The sequence below is a fragment of the Apium graveolens genome, chromosome 4, assembly GCF_009905375.1.
Source record: "Apium graveolens cultivar Ventura chromosome 4, ASM990537v1, whole genome shotgun sequence".
NCBI classification, from domain to species: Eukaryota; Viridiplantae; Streptophyta; class Magnoliopsida; order Apiales; family Apiaceae; genus Apium; species Apium graveolens.
In genome coordinates, this window is record NC_133650.1 from 158,560,491 (window position 1) to 158,580,340 (window position 19,850).

Below are 19,850 nucleotides of genomic sequence, written 5' to 3' on the forward strand. Positions count from 1 at the left end.
AGCTTTAAAGAAGATCATTCCAAACTTTGAGTATCAAATATCAAAGTAGAGTGACAGGGTTCTCGATTTAGTTCAATTCAAACTATTCACTTTCAAATCAATGGCAATGATTAATGCTCGTTGCATAATTATAAATCTCTCACTTTTATATTTTAAAAAAACAAAGAACCCTTGATAGGAATATCCATCTTTTAAATATAATACGGGTGATCAGCCCATACTGATCTTTATCCGGCCATTAAGTTATGTATGGCATTATTTCAGTTTATATACTGGATTAGCCCCGCTTACCTCATAAGTGACTGGACTAGTCCCACTTGCCTCTTACGTCTCTATCCAATCTTTAGGAATTCACTAGAAAAACCTTTATATTGGAAAACACAGAAGTTTAACCAAGTTCTTTTTGAGATTACCAGTAATTGAAATCATTTGGACTCTTTCGAGTCGAAAGTCATTCTTAGGTTCAATTCAAAAATTCAAGTGAATGAGCAAATGAAGTTCAAAGAAAGTAAGTTGGGAAAATGATTAAGCATCAAGCGTAGGTATTCACAAGGCATGTTAAATAAGATGGTTTCAAGAAAGCAAACATTAACAAGGTTCAAGTTTACTACAACACGAATTAGATTATCTTAGTATTTGTTAGAAAGGATTTATCAAATTACGTAGGGTCAAAGGATCGCAAGGATAGAAAAAAATATGAAAATAGGGTCTAAGTACTTTAAATGAAGGAGCTACTATCAGGGTTAATCACAAGGTTTAATAACAGTATTAAGAAGATTCTTTACTCCATCAGTGCATATCACCAATATCCTCTTTACGATCAAAATACAATAAAAGGCAGACTTAGTTGCCTCACAAAACTTTCCTGTTTTACGGGAGTTTGAGCTACTAACACCTAAGACCTCTTTTCCTTTCCTAGCCTGAATGCTTTCGCTTTCCAAATCTATAATACAAAATGAACCCTAATTAGAAACCATATCAATTTCTTGACATTTCTCAGAACGTCTACTCATCTATCCCAATCATATTATCTCAATATAACTATATCTTATAGGACACGTATCAAATAACTATTCAAATATCCTTTATGTCAACGATAAATCATTTACTTTACACATAGCACGTAATCACGAATTCAAATATCCTGACACATCCATTTATAACCAAGTATTTACATTTATACTCTTATATATATACTTCCTTTTCGAAAATCGAGCATGACGAATATGTAAATATGCAAACCCATTCCTAAAAAACCAATCAACAATAACCTAATCAATCTCTATTACATATTCTTTACATTACTATTCATATTTTTACAAGTCAACAACCACTTTTAATACGTAACATGCAATTTACCCTTTTCGATTATTTACAAATCATCTTAACACTCTAATCACATAAGATAACTTGTTCGAATAATCACGAACTACAACTTAATTCTAAGCATGCATCACACTTAGTCACATGTACTACCATAATCGACCATTTACTAGCTCTTAACATTAATATATAATCACCACAACCAAATTCTTATACATCAACAGCTAACATTTTGCAAAACTTGATATAAAATTTCATAAACTTAGTTTATATAAATCTAAAACTCATAAAATTTCAACATGCATCAACAATCTTAGCAACCAATTACATAATCACGAATCATATGCCGAGTTGTATCAAATTCGAACCAAACTTATAAACTAAAATCATATTCACCGAATTTAACAAATAAATCAAATCCAAAAACCTTCTCCAAATTCGGCCCCCAACTTGAAACCTCACTGATAATATTCAAAATTTCAATACTAATTCAACATGCAAACATTCAAAAACTAGTCTCTATATAATTAAATTAAAAACCTGAATCAAAATAAGAAACCTAGAAGGTTTCATCATCTGAACCAAACACAATCATATACATATACATACAACCGTATATTTATATATATAAGGTAAGAGAAGCTCAAATCCTACGTTGGATTTGAGTTTTGCCAAGAGAATCAAAGATAACAATGGGAGAGAGAGATACCGAGAGATGGAGTGAGAGAGGGCTCGAGAGAGAGAGTAGAGAGGACGGGATAAAAAAGAGGGGGAGGGAGTCTATAAACGTAAATGATAGGGGCACAATTGTAAGGCCCCAAATCCGGGGTCAGGAATCTGGGTCATCACGCCATCCTTCAATCATGTATAACCTGTCTTGATTCCATAATCCAACAGAACTCAAACTCACGCACACACACACACACACACAAGTTATAGCCTTAGAAACGATGTACAAAATATAATCTTCTTTTATTATAACTCAAACGTACTTAACATGATCTTAAACAATTATTCATAGGGCTGTCAAAAAAATTCAAAAAATCCGATATTCGTCCGAAAAATCCGCATCCGTATCCGAGAAAAAGCGGATATTATCTGTATCCGAGAAAAAGCGGGTATTATCCGTATCCGAATTCGGGATATTCGGATCTGAAACTAAATACAAATATGATATTTAAATTATATAAATATAAAATTATATATAATTTAAAATTTATTTTTTTAATTTATAGTGTATGTATATATATTAAATAATACGTTTATACAAATTTTATATAATTGTACACTTACTTTATACATATATAAATATATATGTATTTAATCGTAGAAACTATTCTATAATCATCGTCAAAACGGTAGGGGGCAACAAAAAAAATTCAAAAAATCCGATATTTGTCTGAAATATCCGCATTCGTATCCGAGAAAAAGCGGATATTATTCGTATCCGAAATAAAGCGGATATTATCCGTATTTGAATCCGATGATTGCGGAAGCGGATACGGATATAGGCATATCCGTATCCGAATTATCCGTTTGACAGCCCTAATTATTCATAACCTCTACATGAAGTTATAATAATTACTATTCACATCTTATACCTTTCTGAATACTCTAGTCCACCTGAGGCAAAGCTGCAAGGAATTCTCCCCACGATTTCAAGTGACTAAGTCCCACACCGGCATACTGGTAATCTGTTGTGTTGTGACAAATAAAAGATAGTAAGAGTGAGCAATGATGCTCAGCCATAATGTACAAAATAGTTGGAAATAACTGTTAAAATAATACTTCGTCATATAATAGGAAGATTTTAAAACTTGGTGGTATACACCTTTTTCTCCATACAAATTAGATATTTTATATATATCCAAATATCTTTACAACGCTCTCAATTGTATTATGTACTCAGAAGATTCAATCTCTTGGTGTTATACACCTCTTTTAAAAATAATATTTTCGATTGACTTATTAGTCTGTAAATACCTTAATGGTAAAACCCAGAACCTAGGCTTGGTTTATGGTATTGCATCTCAATTCCAATTGGAAGAATGTGACAATCTCCAGAGCCTTACTATACGATGATCAGTCGCACAGTAGAATAATATTGCTTTCTACATGTAGAAGGACGACTTTCTTACTCTTGGTTATCACACTGGCCGCATACGGGCTATGTGTCCCATTCTGGGTATACACACACTTTGTAGGTCCTTGAGTACACATGGTACTATCTCCTACGGTACTAGTAGTCTCCCCAATACACGAAGTACTGTATCTCTACTCCTCCCTTATCCTTTTAAGAATCCTATCATATACTTGGAACATCGAACCATACTGAAGTTCCCCAAACATTTTGCTTGTTGATAGGCTCAGCTCATCTCATATATATATATATATACTTTCGAGAATTTTCGGAGGAAGTACTACGATTTAAAGAGTTGACCGTTGTCAACAGATAAATAAAAAAGGGGGAGTTTCTTTGAGATTATAGTCAATTTATTTAAAATATGTCGAGATAATATTCTTCGATGATCTGAAAGTCTTAGTATGATTTTCTGAAACTAAAATAATATTTTAAAATAGGTTTTATAATTTTTTATATGATATTAAATCATTTAATAATTATTAAATAATTATTAATAATTATTAAATTAGTAAACCTTGAATAATTCTATTTTTAAAAGATTATCTGAAATAATATTTCTCAACTAATTTATGTTTAAGTAATTAAATAAATCCTTAATATATATATATAATAATTGGTTTTAAAATAAAATAAATGTTGGAGAATAATTCTCCCTTTTTAAGTGATAATCTGATATAATATTCATTGCCCGGGTATTTAAATAGAGTTGAGGGAATACGATCTTTAGAAATCATTTTTAAATTAAATTCGAGGTACTTTAATATTTCATAAGAGGACATCGAGTCCCTTTTAATAAAATAGCTACGGACTTTTAACAGTCCAAAACATATCCGTAATGATTCCCGGGTTTATACTTTATGAAAACTGACGGACTCTCGGTCTTACAACTTATACATCACGCTCTAATATAGCGTTAATATTATTAAATATAACACCTTCGGAATACTTCCGGATTTTTATCAGATTATACAGGCCGATTCTAGTTCTAAAATATACACCTCATATATACAACGCTACTCTTTAGCGTTATCGATTGAAATTCAGTAATATTCAGATACCAAAATCATTAAAATATCTTATGATATTATATATCACAATTTGTAAATCACTGTAAAATATTTATTATGCATATATTGCAGTATTTAAAAGCAATCACAACACAACAATTCTTAAAAAGTAGGGTTTGAAAACTTGCTTGTAGTCCAAGATACGTTTTCGACTTCCATTCATTCTGGGTTTTCTAATCAACAAATATCATAATCTTAATCAGTATTCTTAATCTCATCAATGACTTATTTTACTAATAAGTGTAACACTTTACAATTTTCAATATTCGACCTACTGGAAATAACTATCAACCCTTGGTTGCAATGGACGGTCAAAGTGATATTCTAGAGTTGACTTTACCGAATGTTACTATTACGTGACTCGCACTCTAGTATTTTTAATAAATCAAAAAATTAATATTTTAATACGAAACTACCTCTAGGAGCTTCTTAAGGGTTTGTAATATTTATCATAAAAGTTTAATTTTGATAAAATGATTTTAAATAGGAAAAAAGCATTTTAAAAGTTCGGTCATTTACTTAGTTTTACTATTCATACCGCTTTCACTAAAACTTTGATTTCTCTCAAACCGTTAACTTAATTGACGCACCGTTTTTGCTTGCTCGATTTAGACAAAATTTAGAATAGAGTGCTTGAAAAATGGTTTTCCGGGCAAAGGGTTTAAAATCCCAAAGCAGCAGTTTTTAACAGTGGGTTGTGTTTGTGTTCGTACTCCGCGCGACCTCGACTCCGATATTTTTATAAAATTGAAATTTCAATATTTGCCCTTGAAATTTTTATGGCCATTTTTACACTCCATTTCTTACTCTCTGTAAAAAAATTCATACTTTTGGAATAATTTTAAGTCGATCATTTATATTTCCAAAATTTATAATTTATAGCAGTTTTTGTCGCGTAAATCATTTTCACTAAAACGAACCTAACTTTTGAATCATAAATCAAAATCAAGCGATTCAAGTGCCTAAACGATTCATACAACAAGCTCTATCATCATCAAGTATTATATTTTAAGAAAACACATTTTACACTTTCTGTATCTTTGCAGAAAACTTAAGGTCACGATTCGTTCATTTTATCGATGTTACGCTTACGATTGGAGTTTCATTTTTGCTCTAAACTACTAATAATTAATCAGTCATCATCATACCATTATCTTAATACTTAATTCTCTCAAAAACATCAAGTTCTTGAGGCTACAACATCAACCTTAGTACCTAACTAACTAATCATTCAAGAAATCAACATAACAACACTCATCTCAACATCAATCACAAAATCCATCCAAGAAATCTTTAAGAGTAAGAGTAAGAGTAATAAATCAACATAACAACACTTTGACCAAGGATTTGACTATGCTATACTAATACAATGGCCATGAAATTTTGAAAGTGCCTTTTACATGATATGAGGAAGCTTTGGTTACAATTGGTAATTTTTTAATGCCTAGAACTCGAGATATGGATTTTTCTTTCTTGGTGGTTTCTGTTGGGCGGTTTCCATAACTCTCTGCAAATATTTGGAAATATAAGGGCCTTACACTGCTTAACTGGAAAAGTCGTGTGAGATAAGAAGTGTAGCTCGTCTCAAGAACTTTTTAACGAGCTATAGATCATAATTTTTGAGTGCGAAATGAAGGAGATACAGCCTTTCTAAGTTGTTGTTCCCAGTTTGGCCGAGTTGAAGAATGAAATGGGGGAGGGAGGGAGGGGGAGAGAGAGAGAGAGAGAGAGTTTTTGATTTTCTTGCTAGTTGCTTCTTGTATTAGTGATATATTCTTTGTGTATATATTTTCTAGATATGCAAATCTCATCAAATCTTGCTAGGTTGCTAATTTTCAAAGCGAGGTTGCTAGCTTAGGTACTTCATTCACTATTCACTCTACTATTTGCGTAGCTAGGTTACTATACTTATTAGATAGGTTACTATTTGGTTGCTAACCTTGGTTACTTTCTCATCCTAGTTGGTTTGCATGGTTTGCATAGCTTGATACGTTTTATTCATTCGCTTACATATTTGATTGGTCGCTCATTCATTTTCGTAATAAATCTTCGTAAGCGATTCGCGGGGTAAATCCTTCCTTATAAATCCTTTATGCTTTGAAACCCTATACTTGGATTTTAATTTGTAGAATTCTAAATTCTTAACCGTAATGTGATTCTCATATTCCTCGATAGTCCGTAAGATAAGGTCGTTTTACAAAGTTCGCTTTCTTCAAAAACTAATGGCTTTTACTTACACTCATTTGGTACGTATAATCACAATATTAACTCGGAATCTTAAATTAAAAACTTGTATATGGTGTGGTCGTAAAAGTTTTTATTAAATCGCAAGGTTACTATTCATAAAGGTCTTTTACAGATGTCAAAAATTCGGGTTTTTACAACAATGGTAAATAGCAAATTCCTAATTTCTAAATTTTCTTTTCTTTTGCTTTTATACTAAAATCAATAAACTCCACATAATATTATTGAAAATAGTTATGTAAAATTCTGAAAATGCCACGAATTATATTTTAATGCAAGGAATATGAAATTAGCTCTCTCCCTATCATTTTAAAATAATTTTTATGGAAATGGATTAATTTTTAGGGATTTTACAGATAAATCACCAATTATAGAATAATCTCTGGAAAATATCATTTTAAAATACTAAAACATCAAAATTGTTATGGAATAAAAACTAGAGTGCGTTAGTAATTAATACTAGAATTTGTGAGCTTTGAGCTTTAATGGTTGCTCTCGCGTTCGGGACTATCGGTCCTTGCGAGATGCCTACGTATCTCTTTGTGGTAGAAAATTAAGTAAAAGACATAGTTCTAGGTTGAGTGGTAGAGCCCTTTATATAGAGGTGAGTCTAGGGTTAGACTTGTGTTGGGAGACTTGGTGGACAAGTCTCTAACTTAGATGGTGATTAGGAGTCCTATAAGGGAAGGAACTCCAGGACCTTCTGTGTAGCATTTTGAGTTTGTTTTAGACACATATCTCTGCTCTTCCAGCCATATTGGGCATAGTCCGTGAATAGCTTATGTTCGTGAACCTTGACGACCTCTGCTCGTGGGCCTTGACAACATGGGTTGTCTTCAGTGTGTTATGAGCTTGGACCAGACAGGTCTGTACTGGATTTCAGACAAGAATCCCAAGTGTAATTAATATGACATTTAATGTATCTTTAGGATGTATTTTGTATCCATATCATTTGCCCCCCAACTTTTGGGAATACTGCTCGAGTTTTTGTGGAAGTTATAATGGTCTTTTCGCGACTCGGGGTAATTTTGGCCCTTCTCGGGTATCGGCCCTTCATGGGTATTGGCCCTTCATGGGTATCGGCCCTTCATGGGTATCGCCATTTTATCGTAAAGTGTTGAGCAACCTACACATTTAAAACGGCATATATGGTGCGAGTATACACACTTAAGGCCTTTGCACATGCTAATTGGATAGCATTTAACACTAAGCGGTCCTAATCGGGACTAAAAAGCGAGCATTTATCACCTCTTAACCTTTCTCAGGTTAATTACAGGGTGAAAGCTGCTAACAGGCCCTATTCGAGGCTAATCATCCCTAATCGGGGTTAATTACCATGTACAAGCTGCTAACTAGGCTTAAAAAGCCTAATTTTAAGATAGAATGCATTAATCGGCCTTAATCGAGGCTAATCTACCCTGATTGGCGCTAATTTATCTTTAATCAAGACTAATTAGCATGAATAAGACCCTAATTATCCCTAATTCACTCTAATCACATGAGTGAATAGGTTAATCGGCCCTAATCGGGGCTAATTTCATCACACTAGTCACTAATTCCCCCTAATTTGGGTTAATTACGTTTAATATACACTATCGACCCTAATCGGGGCTAAATCTCACTAATTGGCTCTAATCGGGGCTAATTTTGAAATCTTGAAAATTTTAAAAAAAATCGAATTTTTCTATTTTTCCCATTTTTGCAAAAGTTTTTAAAAAATTTCGTACGGGGGTCGCCGGGATTTTATAGGACCTCCTACAGGGCATCCTGCAAGAGGTCCTGCTCAGCCTCAAGGCTTCATTGCACCCTGCTCTTCCAAGCCTGGTCGGCTAGGGGCATGGTCTCCTGTCCCCTACGGGCCAGGGGTGGTTGTCCCAAATTTTTTATTTTTACAGAACCTTCCATCTGGACTCAAGCCCTTCGTGTATTCTTCTAGGGTTTTCTTACACTTGATCATCTATGGAACTAATCTCATGGTGGTGTTAAGTGGCATTTATGTCCACTTAGAATGCTCTATAAAGGCTTGGATTGGTGTTTTATTGAACCTAATACTCTTGATTACGTACTTGTTTATTTATTCAGTTTTATAAAGACCTAGTTTATTATACCATGCTTTAATCGGAACCCACGGTGATGATGAGTTCGATTATGGGCTACTCGTTATTATGGGGTTCTAGCGAATTTATCTATGGATTTCAATAGTAAAATTGTTTCGATACCTTGGTGTGTGGTGATTGTATGATATCCTAGTATTGGTTGTGCTTATTCGTCTTATGAGCTTCGCGAACTTATAAGATAGCATGTTAATCTCTAATGAAGCGACAGTGAATTTAGAGGTTTAGAACTTGCCATGCTAGCATAGGTTCATGTATTTATTATGCATGATTCGTAGGTAATTTTAACCATCTTACTTTCCCTATGTAATCACAATAGATAACTTGAGCATTAAACCGTTATGTTGTCAAATTCTATAGACATATGGGGTCTCAATATAATTGGTGTATGTTCAGCTTCTATCTCTTTTGTGGATGTCTGGTAGTAGGGTATTCGTACAACAAAAGTTGGCATTTACTAGTTTCGTGTTATCTGATTAGTTGTCATCACCATTGCATGCTAAGGTTAAGAACAAAAAGGCTATTGAATGAAGTATTAATGAAGTTAGAATCCCATGTTTGTGTTATATAAGTAATTCAACCTTTTAATCTCTTAGTTAATTGTATGTTAGTCAATAATCTTAGTTAAACAAAATCAATTTGTTATTCGTCTTAGCATTGAATAATAACCATACCATTGTTGCATAAGTACATTAATTGAAATTAACCTAAACCAGTCTCTGTGAGAACAAACAAGAAATAATTCTATTTTACTTGTGATCTTGTATACTTGCGTGAATATTAGCGCGTGTTTTCATCCTAACAAGTTTTTGGCACCGCTGTCGGGGACTCGGTGTTAATTTTTAGTTTATGTGTTTGTCATCAGTGGTCGTTAAAGTTCCTTGACTCGGACATTGTTACTTACTTGTTCCCTTATCGTGTTTCAGGTACTCAAGTGAGCGTGTATGCATACACATTCTCGGTCTCGTAAGAGAACTCTGGATCAAGTCGAGGAAGAAGTTGTAGTAGCTCAATAAGTTTTTGAGGAAGTAGAAAAAGTTGAAGAAGAAGCTCTTATCATAATGGGAGAACCAAAAGTAAATTTGAAGGCTTTGATGGACTATTCTCAGCCAAAGATCAGTGATATTCAGTCTAGCATTATCAGACCAGCCATCGCGGCTAACACCTTTGAGATCAAGTCGAGCACGATTCAGATGATACAGAACTCAGTTCAGTTTGGGGGTTCTCCTATAGAAGACCCCAACATGCACATCAGAGATTTCATCGAGCTCTGCGACACTTTCAAGTTCAATGGAGTTTCTGAAGATGTTATTAAGTTGAGGCTTTTCCCATTCTCTCTGCGGGATAAAGCTAAGTGTTGGTTACATTCTCTACCACCAGGGTCTATCACCAAATGGGAGGATCTTGCTCAAAAGTTCCTAACTAAATTCTTTCCTATGGCGAAGACTGCTGCAATCAGAAATGCACTTACTCAATTTGCACATCAGTATGGAGAATCTTTGTGTGAAGCTTGGGATCGCTACAAGGAGATGCTTAGGAAGTGTCCTCATCATGGGATGCCTGACTGGACGATCATTAACTTCTTTTATAATAGGTTGGGTGCAACTTCTAGACCCATGCTTGATGCAACATCAGGAGGAGCCTTATGGGCTAAAAGCTACAATGAAGCTTATGAATTGATTGAGCTAATGGCTGCTAATGAATACCAAAACCCAACTCAGAGAATGCCTCAAGGCAAGGTAGCAGGAATTCTGGAAGTGGATACAGCTACTGCTATAGCTGCTTAGCTTCAGGCTTTGACGATGAAGGTGGATTCTTTGGCTAATTATGGAGTTAATCAGATCACTAGTGTCTGTGAGCTTTGTGCTGGAGCGTATGAGACTGATCAGTGTGCTAGTTCTAGTGAATCAGCTTAGTTCGTGAGCAACTTTTAGAGGTCGCAGCAACCAGTACCAGCCACATATCATCCCAACAACCAAAATCATCCTAACTTCAGTTGGAGCAACACTCAGAATGCGGTGCAACATCCTTATCAGCAGTATGCAACGAAGCAATACAACCCTTCTGGTTTTCAACAGCCGTAATATGCACCAAGACAACAACTCCAACTTCAGCAGCTACCACAATCTAATGAAAAATCTGAATTGGAGAAGTTGAGGCTCATGTGCAAGAGCCAAGCGATTTCTATTAAGACCTTGGAAAATCAAATTAGGAAAATTGTCAATGCCTTGCTGAATCGACAACCTGGTACACTCTCTACTGACACTGAAGTACCAGGAAAAAGGGAAGCTAAGGAGCAGGTTAAGGCAATGACATTGAGGTCTGGGAAGGTTGCAAATCCTGACAAATCTCCAGTTCCAGAAGTTGAAGTGGTGGCTGAAGACGAAGTGCAGAAGGAAGAAGAAGTGGAACCAAGGAAGACAGCTATTATCAACACTCCTCATGAGGGTAATACAGGGGAAAACAGGTCTATCCTCCACCTCCTTTTCCTAAGAGGCTGCTGAAACAAAAGCTGGATAAGCAATTTACTAAGTTCCTGGAAGTTTTCAAGAAATTTCATATCAACATACCTTTCACTGAAGCTCTTGAACAAATGCCTAGCTATGCGAAGTTTATGAAAGTTATTCTATCAAGTAAAGTAAAGCTCGATGACTTAGAGACCGTTGCTCTTACGGAGGAATGCAGTGTTGTGCTGCAATAGAAGTTACCTTCGAAGCTTAAAGATCCTGGAAGCTTCACTATTCCTTGAACCATTGGAAACTTGTCATTCGACAAGTGTTTATGTGATTTGGGAGCTAGCATCAATTTGATGCCTTTGTCTTTCTTCAAGAAGTTGGACTTACCTGAACCAAAGCCTACTTATATGTCCTTGCAGTTGGTCGGTCATTCTATTACATATCCATGAGACATTGTGGAGGATGATTTGGTCAAGGTAGACAAACACATCTTTCCTGCTGATTTTGTAATTCTTGATTTCGAGGAGGATAAGAAGATTCCCATAATCTTGGGAAGACCATTCTTGGCTATTGTCTGAACCTTGATTGATGTACAAAAGGGTGAGCTCACTATGAGAGTACTGAATCAGAATGTGATATTCAATGTGTTCAATGCCATGAAATTCCCTACTGATAATGAGGAGTGATTAAAAGTGGAATTGGTCGATTCTGTGGTTACTTCAGAACTTGATCAAATGCTAAGGTATGATTCCTTAGAGAAGGCCTTGTTGGGAAATCCAGATAGTGATGATGATGAAGGTGATGAACAGTTGCAGTATTTGAATGCTTCCCCTTGGAAGCGAAGGCTGGATATGGCTTTTGAATCTCTTAGATTAGAGGAGCTGAACAAGTCTCCAAAGCACCTCAAGCCATCTATTGAGGAAGCTCCTACACTTGAGCTTAAACCATTTCCTGAACACTTAAGGTATGCTTTTATAGGTGATGCAACCTTGCCTGTTATTATTGCATCTGACCTTTCAGGTAGTGATGACAAAAAGCTCTTAAGAATTCTGAGAGAGTTCAAATCGGCAATTGGATGGACTATAGCAGATATTAAGGGAATCAGCCCTTCTTATTGTATGCATAAAATTCTTCTAGAGGAAGATAGCAAGCCTACTGTTGAGCAACAAAGGCTTAATTCAATCATGAAAGAAGTCGTGAAGAAGGAAATTCTCAAGTAGCTAGATGTAGGGAACATCTATCCAATTTCTGACAGCTCTTGGGTGAGCCTAGTACAGTGTGTGCTGAAGAAAGGAGGTATCATCGTGGTAGATAATGAAAAGAATGAGCTTATTCCCACTCGAATAGTCACGGGGTGGAGAGTTTGCATGGATTACAGGAAGCTGAACAAGGCTACAAGAAAAGATCACTTTCCTCTTCCTTTTATTGATCAGATGCTTGACAGGTTGGCTAGGCATGAATACTACTGTCTTTTTGATGGCTATTCGGGCTATAATCAGATTTGTATCACTCCGGAAGATCAGGAAAAGACTACATTCACATGTCCGTTTGGTACTTTTGCCTTCAGAAGAGTTTCTTTTGGTTTGTGTGGAGCACCTTCCACATTTCAGAGATGCATGATGGCTATATTCTGTGATATGATAGGTCAGAATGTGGAGGTGTTTATGGACAATTTCTCTGTGTTCAGTGATTTCAACTGGGAGAAATGTCATTTTATGGTGTAACAGGGCATCATTCTTGGGCACAAGGTCTCTAGTAAGGGTCTTGGGGTGGATAAAGCCAAGGTGGGGGTCATTGAGAATCTTCCCCCACCAATTTCTGTTAAGGGAGTCCGCAGTTTTCTTGGTCATGCGGGTTTCTATCGGGATTTCATCAAGGACTTCTCTAAAACCTCTAAACCGTTGTGCAATCTTCTCGAGAAAGATGTCCCGTTCAAGTTTGATGATGAGTGTTTAGCTACTTTTGAGCAATTAAAGAAGAGTTTGATCACAGTACCGGTCATAATTACAATTAATTGGGATGACCCTTTTGAAATGATGTGCGATGCAAGTGACTATGCGCAGTTGGAGCAGTTCTTGGGTAGAGAAAGAACAAAAAATTTCATGTGGTCTACTATGCTAGTAAGACCCTCAATGGTGCTCAACTGAACTATACTACTATTGAGAATGAGCTATTGGATATTGTCTATGGTTTTGCGAAGTTTCAATCTTATTTGTTTAGGACGAAGGTGACAGTTTTCACTGATCACGCAGCGATTCACTATCTCATCTCGAAGAAGGACTCGAAGCCTAGACTAATACGATGAGTTCTTTTACTTTAGGAGTTTGATTTGGAGATCAAGGACAGAAAGGGTACTGAGAATCAAGTCGATGATCATCTCTCTCATTCAGAAGATCCAAGTGCAACTTCAGAGGATAAGACATTGATTAATGACTCTTTTCCCGATGAGCAATTGTTTGGGGTGCAAGAGGAAGAACCGTGGTTTGCAGACATTGTGAAATACCTTGTGAGCAATATTATACCTCCATACTTATCTTTTTATCAAAGGAAGAAGTTTCTCCATGAGGTGAAGTGGTACATATGGGATGAGCCATTTCTGTGTAGGCAAGGAGCTGACCAAATCATCAGAAAATGTATTCCGTACAGCGAAACGGGGGGAGGAATCTTGCGAGATTGCCATTCGACTGCTTATGGAGGACACTATGGTGGAGCAAAGATAGCAGCTCATATCCTTCAAGCATGATTCTTCTGGACTACATTGTTTAAGGATGTGCATCAGTTTGTTTTGAAGTGTGATCGATGCTAGTGTGTTGGTAATATGTCCAAGAGGGATGAGATGCCTCTTAATTTACTTCTCAAGGTTGAGGTCTTCGATTTTTGGGGAATTGACTTCATGGGGCCATTTATCTCATCTTGCAATAATTAATATATCTTGTTGGCAGTTGATTATGTCTCGAAATGGGGGGAAGTCAAGGCTTTGCAAAAGAATGATGCGAAGGTAGTGTTTAATTTTCTTCATAAGCAGATATTCACAAGATTTGGAACTCCAAGAGTCATAATCAGTGACGAGGGATCGCATTTATGTAATCGCAAGTCCACTACCATGCTGCAAAGGTATAATGTGAATCATCACATTGCCATAGCCTACCATCCTCAGACTAATGGTCAAGCTGAGGTATCTAACAAAGAGATCAAGCATATTTTAGAGAAATTTGTATGTCCATCAAGGAAGGATTAGTCTTTAAAGGTGGATGAAGCTGTTTGGGCTTATCGAACAGCATACAAGACTCCGCTAGGCGTGTCACCATTTCAGTTGGTTTATGGTAAGGGATATCATTTACCTGTGGAGCTCGAGCATAAAGTTTATTGGGCTTTGAAGAAGTTGAACCTTGATACGGATGCAGCGTGTAAGAAAAGGATGCTTCAATTAAACAAACTCGATGAGTGTTGGCTGCAAGCGTATGAGAATAACAAAATGTATAAGAAGAAAGTCAAGAGGTGGCAAGATAGGGGTCTAGTGCTCAAATCATTTATGACGGGGCAACAAGTTCTTTTGTTCAACTCTCGTCTCCATCTTTTTCCTGGAAAATTGAAGTCGAGGTGGTCAGGGCCATTTGTTGTCAAAACTGTGTTTCCACATGGAGCGGTGGAGATTTTTGAGAATGATCCCGGCCAAGAATTCAAGGTGAATGGCCAGAGGTTGAAGCATTACTATGGGGATACGGCAAACCATGAGGTGGTTAGTGTCATTTGATTGTCCACTTGATCTCGGGAGTCTACGTCAAGCTAGAGACGTAAAGCAAGCGCTTCTTGGGAGGCAACCCCGGTTTGTTGTACATTAGTAGACAGAGGAAGAAGAAAACAAGGAGAAAACTACAGAAAAAATCAGAAAAAGAAAAAATTCAGTGCCAACTATGGAAGCACGGCGCGCCCGCGCTGAGAAGCGGGGCGGCCACGCTGGTTTTCCAGAAGCACGGCGCGCCCGCACTGCCAGGCGGGGCGGCCGCGCTAGCTCCCTGGACCTGAAAAAAAATCTGAAAAATCAAAAATCAATTACAAAATCAATTCACATCTGAATTTCTTGCTCCCACCTTCCATATTTCCCTCTCCAATTCAGTTTCAAACATCCCATTGCTCCCATTATTCCCTTAATCAAATCCCACTTCTATTCTAAGCCTAATTCTCTTCCTATATATACACACACTTATACACAAATCTCTCCATCACTTTTTCAGTTCTCAAAACTCTAAACTTCTTTTATACACATCTCCTACTCTCTCTTTTTCAATTCAATGGCACCCAAAAGACAACGAACCCAAGTTAGCAGCAGCACCAACGATTCTTCTAGTGTTGGATGTGTGAGGCTAAGGTTTGCAACTCCTGAGGCGGACTATACGAGGCTGCTTTCAAAGCCCATAGCCAAGGAGCGAGGTTTTCTGCGATCGGGGAGCACTACACCATAGATTGCTTTAAGCAACACCCAAACTGTGTTGCTATGGACCCGAAAAAATGTTGCTAAATGCCCAAAAAGAACTAAGGAAACATCATAGCTATATTGACCCGTAACTAGTTAGTATAGATATCTATAGCAACATAACACCGACTCTATTGCAACATACCATTCTTTGTTACTATAGATCTCAATAGCAACATCTTTTGGACTATATAGTAACATACTTATTGTGTTACAAAAGATCTTAAAATTTCTTCCAGAATGGTGGGCTCCACGTGTGGGACCCACATAAATATTTTTAAAACATATATATTCAATATAGTTTCTTTTCCCTTTATTTTTCACAAATTTAATAATAGATAGACAAAAATTCAAATCCAAAATATAAATGAAAATATTCTAAAAATAATTATAATAACACTCAGTTTACATTGATAAATATGAACTTTTCAATTAGTACAAAAAATGAATCAAACTATATAAAAACTACATTATAACATCAACAAATTTTCCGTAAAAGTACACAATCAAGTATTGTTGGTATGTACTACAATCCATTTTTGTGTTGTGTATTTAAACACTATTCTAATCATCTGGAGCTTCAATTGTGATATGAATATCTTATTTAACATGTCCTTTGAACCTCTCTAAGAAATTGAGCCTGTGGAAATGTGGCTTACCACTACCATATCCCCTTTATTTGAAGTGGTTCCATTTCCTACTCGCAAATCCTGCATTCTTCTGACAGATTAAAACTAAAATTAAATCACTTGATCATGTGTTGTGCAAGTTACTGTTAAATGAAAACAAGGTTGCTTAGGATGAACAGGTCTATGTTCATTCATGACAAAAAAAAAGAATTTTACTGATGTAACATGAAATTCGTACCTGCAATCAACTGGTTAAATCTCTCTATCCTGCATTTAGCTGCCTCAATTTAATAAAGAAACAAATGGTGCTAACCCTGTGAACTCAATTAGGAAATACTTGGAGCTGGATAGAAATTAATCTCACAATTCATATGTTTTCCGCAACAGGAAAACCTCCACCTGATGAAGGGGAGATATATTATAATTTATATAAGCTACTTTCAGCAATAAAGGAGTTAGGATATGTACCAGATACTAATTGTGTGCATCTAAACAAAGACGAGGAAGAGAAGGAGAAAATACTGCTTGCTCACACAGAGAAACCGGCAATTACATATGGACTGATGAAGAGTAAAAGCTTTCTACCTATAAGGGTGATCAAGAATGCAAGAATGTGTTTTGACTGCCATACTTCAGCTAAATATATTTTACAGTTGAAAAGACGTGAAATTTATGTTAAAGATGGCGCGAGATTTCACCATTTTAGCAATGGAAAGTGTTCATGTAATGAATTATGGTAATCACCTTGTAATCTGATTTCGTGTGCGATCAGATTTTGATGAAAATTGTGTTGCTTCCAGACAGGAGGATATGTCTCAAGTCCTTTCTCTGCACTCTGCAATGACCAACCGAGATCTGAGACTTGCTACTAGATTGCTTTGCCTATCAAGGATGAAGTGGAAGACCTTGAGAAGGCTAGTGGGACTTTCATCAGGATGAGGTTTTCCTGTTGCAGAAAACATATAACCCTGGTTATTCAAGATGCATCTGTTGATCATTCTGTAAATGCAATCGTATGTTCCATTAGCGGCTTATCTCTTCAGCCAAGGGACCAGATCAAGCTGCTTCGATTTGTTCAGCTGTTCCATACAACATGTTCTATCACCTGTGGAATACTAGGCTAGTACTGTTTTTAAAATATTAATTATAAGTTCACATACAAATTCAATAATATGCATGTACGCACACACACTCTGCAAGAAATTATTCATGAAATTAGAAGTAAACTGTAATCTAGTTCCATATAGGAGAAAAAAGATTTACATGTACAGCTTAAATTTATTACTTCACATTTTTGCAAATCAGACTTTTCACTTTGTGACCAAGCCTAGTTGTAGCTGAACTCTTTTTGGAGCAAATAGGGGCAATCGAAATAAAATAACTATGAAAGTGAAGCAGATGTGAGAATTATATATGTCTTGTATCTGGCTCTCATAAACTAAAGCAGCGTGCAAAAATGCATAAACTTCAGTTTAAGGTTCCCAAATATTAACTCTTGAACATAACATATGTTTATACAAATGGAAATATATTTAGTGACTCGCATATATAAAACATAAGTGTATAACAAACCTGAGGATGGACCATCTCGAATCACATGTACAGAAAGTAACAAAGTTTACAATAATGCAGATTATATAAAGTTTTAAAAGGCAGATTACAGAAAGTTCATAAAGACTTTACTTGTCTATTTCAAAAAAATTCTAAAATATCAACCATAATGTGAAAACCAACATTAAGCCATGCCATTAATCAAGTAACAAAAAATGAAATCATTTCTAAACTGCACAAAACATCAAACACTAAACAAAAAACACACAGTAACAATTACCAGTAGCTGAACGTGAGGGCTGAGGCCAAAGTTAGAAACTTCAATGTGTGTTAAATTTGAGGCAGAGACAACTTGTTCCAAATGCCCTTGTGGAAAATACACAACTAAACAGCTGAGAGTTTAATGCACACATTGTGGAATCTAATGCAAGATTACCAACTGGAATCTAATGCAAGATTGCTACAGTAAATCCCACATACTCCCATAAAAATCCCACAATATGATAAACAAATAGATAAACAGTTGAAAAAAATAGAAAAAATATTACCAGCTACACTTTTTCAAGCTTGTTCACTACTGGGGAACGTGGATTTATTTTACCCCCTGGACCACCTTTACCTGAAGGGGGAACAACTATTGAGAATAGAGACTCCAATTCTGATATATCAATATCTGGACCCCTAAAACACAAGACCAACAGATTGCTTGTTATGAGACTAGTACCTAGATCATATACAGAGAAACATCAATTATCCAAACCTTACAAAAGGAGCTTGTTGATTCACAGGGGGAAATAATAGAGAATTAGGGGTGTGACAGTAAAAATAAAATAAAAGGAAAGAGGGGGTATAGAAAGAATATATACAGAAATGAGAGATTGATTATCGGACTCAAGACATGCTATTCATTCTCGACGTCATTTCCCAAACCTTACAAGACTATTCTTCTCGTTTCAATTTGAAAATCCCTACATACACACCTGCTTCTTGCTGTCTAATTTCCGATGCTCAAGGTATTGATTTTTACCTCGATTCGGAGCCCCAATTCAACGACCCAACACCCGACCGAGTGATTGTGCAGCCCCCTTCAAACCCGGTTAACATTTCCCCCCAAATTTGACAATGATGATGATTTTCAATCACCGGGTCCTGACCCGGATACTCGCCCCACTTTGAAGCGGCTCCATCGTGGCTCCAACGACGATGATTAGATTAGTTTATGCGACACTTCAACAAAAACCTGATATGGGTTAAAAAACTCGAAACCCTTCCAACCCATTACTCGAATGTGTGACTGATAGAGGCGGGAGAGAGAGGAAGATGAAGAGGAACAGAGGGAAAATATAATTGAGCCTAAAAAATTCCCCCTTTCATTTTTATCCGAAAAATTCATTTCCCGCTCTGTTGAAAATTTGGCGGCCCAGACCTAATCTAAATGTAACTAGCCCGACCCATTTATTTTTTATTATTACTTTTTCTGAAATATTCTAATCATTTTCAATTATGAACATTAAAATTGTTAAAATAATTATAAATCAATAATTTGTAGAAAATATAAAGCTATTATATGCTTTAATTTACAGATTTAGACATTTTAATCGAAAGTATAAAATTAGTTAAGCTAATTATTAATTTTTTTAATTTTATATTTAAATAAACTATTTTAATGGTTATAAAATGTAAAGAAATCAATTATTTATAGACTTTTACATTCAAAGGAAAATCATTGAATTATTTTGTCAAAATTAAATATTTTCCACCCAGCCTACCCCATTTAATTTGTCATTATTTCCTTTTTTCTTTATTTAAATATTTTTAATCTATTTAATTCTACACATTATAATTATTA

The 19,850-nt window shown here is 35.8% G+C and overlaps 1 long non-coding RNA gene and 1 other non-coding gene across 10 annotated transcripts; both read right to left on the bottom strand.

Moving 5' to 3' along the window:
• Positions 1-10,342: 10,342 nt before the first annotated feature.
• LOC141722084 (small nucleolar RNA R71) lies at positions 10,343-10,449 on the bottom strand. Its single transcript, XR_012575116.1, has one exon. It is a non-coding gene; the product is annotated as a small nucleolar RNA R71 (small nucleolar RNA).
• A 5,746-nt stretch (positions 10,450-16,195) lies between these two features.
• LOC141720390 (uncharacterized) lies at positions 16,196-19,384 on the bottom strand. Of its 9 annotated transcripts, none has more exons than XR_012574298.1 (4): positions 17,195-19,384; positions 16,919-17,035; positions 16,689-16,849; positions 16,196-16,541 (listed from the first exon to the last, which is right to left on the bottom strand). It is a non-coding gene; the product is annotated as an uncharacterized LOC141720390 (long non-coding RNA). The 9 variants fall into 9 exon arrangements; XR_012574299.1 differs by lacking the exon at positions 16,919-17,035 and having other exon boundaries at positions 17,195-18,682; positions 19,029-19,381; XR_012574294.1 differs by lacking the exon at positions 16,919-17,035 and having other exon boundaries at positions 17,195-18,725; positions 18,868-19,381.
• Positions 19,385-19,850: the final 466 nt, after the last annotated feature.